Consider the following 5109-nt stretch of genomic DNA (forward strand, 5'->3'; position numbering starts at 1 on the left):
CGACGTGTCAGGAACGCATTCTCTGAATGGCCGAACTATACTTATAAGTAATGAGGGTTTTCTCAATTTTTTCTGCCACAGGGTGGCGCCACGTATGCGTCTGGTCCAAACAGCTGTCAAATAGTATGGAATTGTAGGGTCCGAACTATTATATTATTGTTTATTGAAATTCTGTTATATTGGAAGTGTTATTGATTTTATTATGGACTACGGTCAGAATAAGGTTTCCGAACTAAAAATTGAGCTAAGAGAGAGGGTGCAAAAGTCACTGGTACTAAGGAAAAGCTTGTTGAAAAATTTGTTAACACAATATGATTTAGTTTTTTTTATTTACTCAACCGCAATAGTAAAACAATAATGCAGTGCTTTAATTATAAAATAATAAAAAAACACTAAAATCGTTCACTATTCACAGTAAAGATAAGCACTTTGACAGTTACCTGGACCTGACGACTCGGTGCTGCCACCTCGTGGACGCCATTTTAGAAAACCCTCATTATTTGAAGAAAATTAAAGACATCTAGGAATGTAGTCGGGAAGCGTGCAGTGTTTCGGAAGTGATGCATTTTACGTTTTAATGCATGTGACCGACAGATGGCATTGGGAGAGCCAAAAAAGATGAAAGTGCCACAGATGTTAGTTGTCATGTGAAATGCGAGATGGGGGAATTTCAGCACTTATATTATCCTCTCCTTCTCTATTTTACGGATAACAAACCTGGGAATATTGTAATAAGTTAGTCCCAACAAATAAATTTTTATGTTTTCGACTTAACATGTCACAAAAGTGACAAGCAGAACCGTTCCTGATAATTTAAGTAAAATACTGTTTGCACATGAAAAATTCCAAAAAGTACTTATTAATAACAAATAACAGTATCTTTGAAGTGTTTGTAGGAAAGCGAAGGTCTGATTCTGATTCATTTACAAGCTGATTATTTCGTCTGCTATTTAGCGTCCAAATACCAGAACATAATATTTTTTGCGACAAAAAATCGAGAGCACATTATGCATAATTACATGTCGCTTTTGCGTAAACACGGCATTTCTTTGCACTTGCCTTGCTAATTGATGTATGAGAGGCACCGCGAAAGCCATACATGTAATTAACAGTTGCCATTAAATTACAACGGGGCCATAACATGCATCAGAAATCAAAATGCAAAGGAAATTAATAAGTGAAAAAAATAATTGCTCTCAACAATAGTCTGTTTAACAGCTCCGACAAGAACAAGTTCACATTATGGGTGTAAAAACATTAAATCATCAGCTATACCTGTTTTTGAGTCACTCTCATTACTGTCAGGTCGAATCTGTTACGCGGCAATTAAACCAGTATTCTTTATGCTTCATGAGGTGCTCAAACTTATAATTTTCCTATTAATTATAGCCATCGATAGCACCGGATTACGAGTATAGCCAGATTATAAACCAGATGCGCTACTTAACATAAAGTACTGTTTCTATGAATATGCAATATGCATTCACACACACTGAAGTTGTTTCTCCAGTGCATTAATAAGAATCCAATATACTTACTACCTTTTACGAAAATGCTGCAATCATCCACCCATTCAGTCATTTTAATTTATATCGATACGAAAAAATCTCCGTTCAAATCACATAGAAATTCAAAGATTGAGACTCCCACAGTGAGTGGGTATCCTTTATCCTAACGTGTAACGAGTCTTAAAGAAACCTAGGGTTTGTTGTGGACTTCAACGTGAAAGGTATTAATCATGAAACTAATAAAGCGAACATCTAGAGGTAGATCAAAAGTTGTGGAACCTCAGCCAATTCGACCTACCCAGATAAAACAATAGTTGAAGCAGTCACGCATCTCACTGACGTTTCCAATTTCCCACAGCCCCGTGTCGATAGCGGGACGAGAGCTTAACTTGTGCCACCTCACTTGTTTAACTGCACTTCATAATGTGTTTATTACCTAACAATGTTTCTTAGTAACTTATTAACACTTTGTACATTATTATAACAATGATGTTTTACAAAATGACTGGTTTGTTTAAGGCTCGTGCGACCTTTTGTTCTTAATTTTGTGCAAGCTTGCGTTAATACCTTTATAGCTTATCCGATTTCAGTGTCGTCTCTTTTTTTTATAAGAATATTAATTTATGAATTAATACAAAATCTTGCATTTGAACATCTACATACATACTCTCAACAGTGCTATTTTTAATGGCAGTTTTATTTCAACATTTTAGTGTGCTATTTGAAATAATTTTGAGATATCTACTTATGTCAGTCATTCTGTTTGAGTTATTTCCTTCTTGATGAGTATGGCAATTAAACATACATTTAGGTAGGTAAGTACCTACATATAAATAATTATGATTTAAAGCGCTTCTTGAGACAAGTGTTTAACACAACCAGTTATAAACTAGCTTGTAGGCTAAATACCATTCGGATTTTTGTAGTTCTGCAATATTAATGCTTTTCTAGTGAAGTTTACTACAAACACATTCTATTTCGATAATTTTGCTACTTAGACGAATACTTTTTTCACTTAGGCCTAATGTAAGCTATTGCTTGTTACAAGCGACACAAATGTTTAATATCATTGTAAAATATTGTAATCATAAATCAATCTGGTTAGCATGAAGCTCAACCTGTTGTAATCAACACGGTGTGGTATAAATAATTTCGGCGTAATAGTTAAACAAGTAAATGTGTACTAATAGATGAACACATCAATTTGCACTTCCATTGATGAATGATGATAACCAGCGACTGGTGTTACTTTATACGCACATTGTTTACAGACTCTTATTAACACTGAACACAAGTTTCCTCATTGTTTTTGACTAAGTAATTAATCACCAGTGTATACAGATCGCGTGCCTGGTTGTAATCCCTTTTCACGTAGCAATTTGTTTAAATATTACGTATTTGCAATTATTAATTGCACTATATGCGCGAAAGTGTGAATGTGTGGGTGCTACTCTATCAACTTATACATCAAAAACTTTTTTACAAAAAAATTAAACCGACTTCCCAAAACACTAAAAAGCAAAAAAAAACTATTTTTAATTGCATCGGCCTAGAATTCGGTGTCTAATGGATGTTACTAAGTTAATTTTGCCACCGACTTCTAGGCCGATGCACCTAAAAATAGTTTTTTTTTGCTTTTTAGTGTTTTGGGAAGTCGGTTTAATTTTTTTGTAAAAAAGTTTTTTATTTAAAGCTTTTCAGTGATACGTATAGTTGTCACTATCCATACAAGTGGGAAGTTCTCATCAATACAAAGAATATAAGTCCAAATACGAGGTATTTTACATATTCAGTTGTCGAGTTCCCTCGACTTTCTCTGGTCTCCATCATCAGGTCAGCTTCAAACCTTCACTGTTGCAAAGGTCTTGTCAATACAAATAATTTAAGCCCAAACACGAGGTAGTTTACATATTCAGTTGTCGAGTTCCCTCGACCCTCTCTGGTTTCCATCATCAGATCAGCTCCAAATCTTCACTGTTGAATAGTGCTTTTAGGCGTACACCTGAGTATCAAGTTTTTACCCTATGTATGCCTACAACTTTCGAAGGTTGCCCTCGATTTCTCAAGGTTTCCATCATCAGATCCTGACCTGATGACTATGGGACCAACTGGCAGCTATTCCGAGTCGAACAAAAAAAGAATCACGTAAATCGGTCCATAAACCTCGGAGTAATCGATGTACATTAGGGTGTCCCTTATATGGCAAAAAAAATTTTTTTTTAGAATTTCGAAACGCATACATACCCTCCAATTTTTTTATAAATGCTAAAATGTACTTAAATATGAAATTTCATATCTGTAGCATGTTTGCAACCTGTGCCGACCGGGCTCTAAAAGTTTAATAAAAAATGGTGTTTTGGTCTGACGTTTTGGGTTGATCCAAAACTAATTAAAATGCAACAAATAAAGTAAATATGAGTAATACTAAAAAAATATCAATACAAACTTTTATTTAAATACAAATTATAATAATAATGAATTAGGGTAACTTCTCTTTAGTGTAGTTTTTTTACAGTCTGGATACAAATTTCTATGTTCCTGAACACAACGCAACAAAAACTGATTTTGCTCTTCTTCAGCCGTGATAAGACCATTATAATCTTGCATTAATTTAACAGCTCTTTCAGCAGTGTCATTTACGACCTTCAAACGACTTAATCGTCTTCTAGCTTCCAAAAAAGCAGGATTGTCACCCCACGAAGATACGTCTTCCCGAAGAAAACTGTCGTCGATCTGTAGTCGAGATAGAAATCGTTTGCTTCTTTGAGTTACAAAATCATCCAGCGTCATATCTGAAATAAAGAAAAAACCATTAAAATAAGCAAAAACTAAACCACAAAACTTTGAAAAAGAAACAAGAAAATATTAAGTACTTACCAAACAAATTTTGCGTAATTTCTTCCTTCGATGGGACATAGCGTTTAGAGGAATCTGAACTTTCGTCTCTGTTTAAATTATTAATAATTTTTGTCTTGGTTTTGGTATCAACTTCTTCATCAAAGAGTAATAATATGACTGTTTCTTCACACAAATACCATAAATGACGAATAAACTTGCTTATGGATGCCTTGGAAATTGTCGCGTCTACTTTTTCATATTCTTTTAGAGCTTTCAAAAAGGACAAGTCTTGGTTAGGTGCTTTAACTGCCATTGTACATTCGAGCCAAGGTTTGGTATACAAGGTGACGATAAATAAACAAACATCTTGTAGAGCATTTTTGTCCTTTGCAGTAATTTTAAGTTGCGATTGAAGCAAACATATTTTTATAGAATAGATTGCTCTCGCCATCCATCGCGCTTGATGCAAAGCTCGGGGGGCCTGAGTTTTAGTTTATACACTGTGTCTCCTCCTAAGAACACAACGCATAGTTCAACCAATTCGCGGTAATCGTCTCTAACAAACAGTTCAGTCTTATAAAAAGTTAACAAAGATGTAATGTTTGTCTTAGCAATATGTGCTTTAACGAAATTTCGTGCCTCTTTTAAAACTGTTTTCAGGGCAAGGAATCTGAGTACTATAGTTCGGCCATTCAGAGAATGCGTTCCTGACACGTCGCGATTGAACTGACGACGTAATAACATTCATTGATTATTGATATAA

The 5109-nt window shown here is 34.8% G+C and overlaps 1 long non-coding RNA gene across 1 annotated transcript; it reads right to left on the reverse strand.

Moving 5' to 3' along the window:
* Positions 1–3941: 3941 nt before the first annotated feature.
* On the reverse strand, positions 3942–4505 carry LOC124634982. The gene is made up of 2 exons (XR_006984948.1): positions 4386–4505; positions 3942–4300 (listed from the first exon to the last, which is right to left on the reverse strand). It is a non-coding gene; the product is annotated as an uncharacterized LOC124634982 (long non-coding RNA).
* Between the last annotated feature and the right edge of the window lie 604 nt (positions 4506–5109).

The sequence above is a fragment of the Helicoverpa zea genome, chromosome 1 (assembly GCF_022581195.2).
Source record: "Helicoverpa zea isolate HzStark_Cry1AcR chromosome 1, ilHelZeax1.1, whole genome shotgun sequence".
In the NCBI taxonomy this organism is placed as follows: Eukaryota; Metazoa; Arthropoda; class Insecta; order Lepidoptera; family Noctuidae; genus Helicoverpa; species Helicoverpa zea.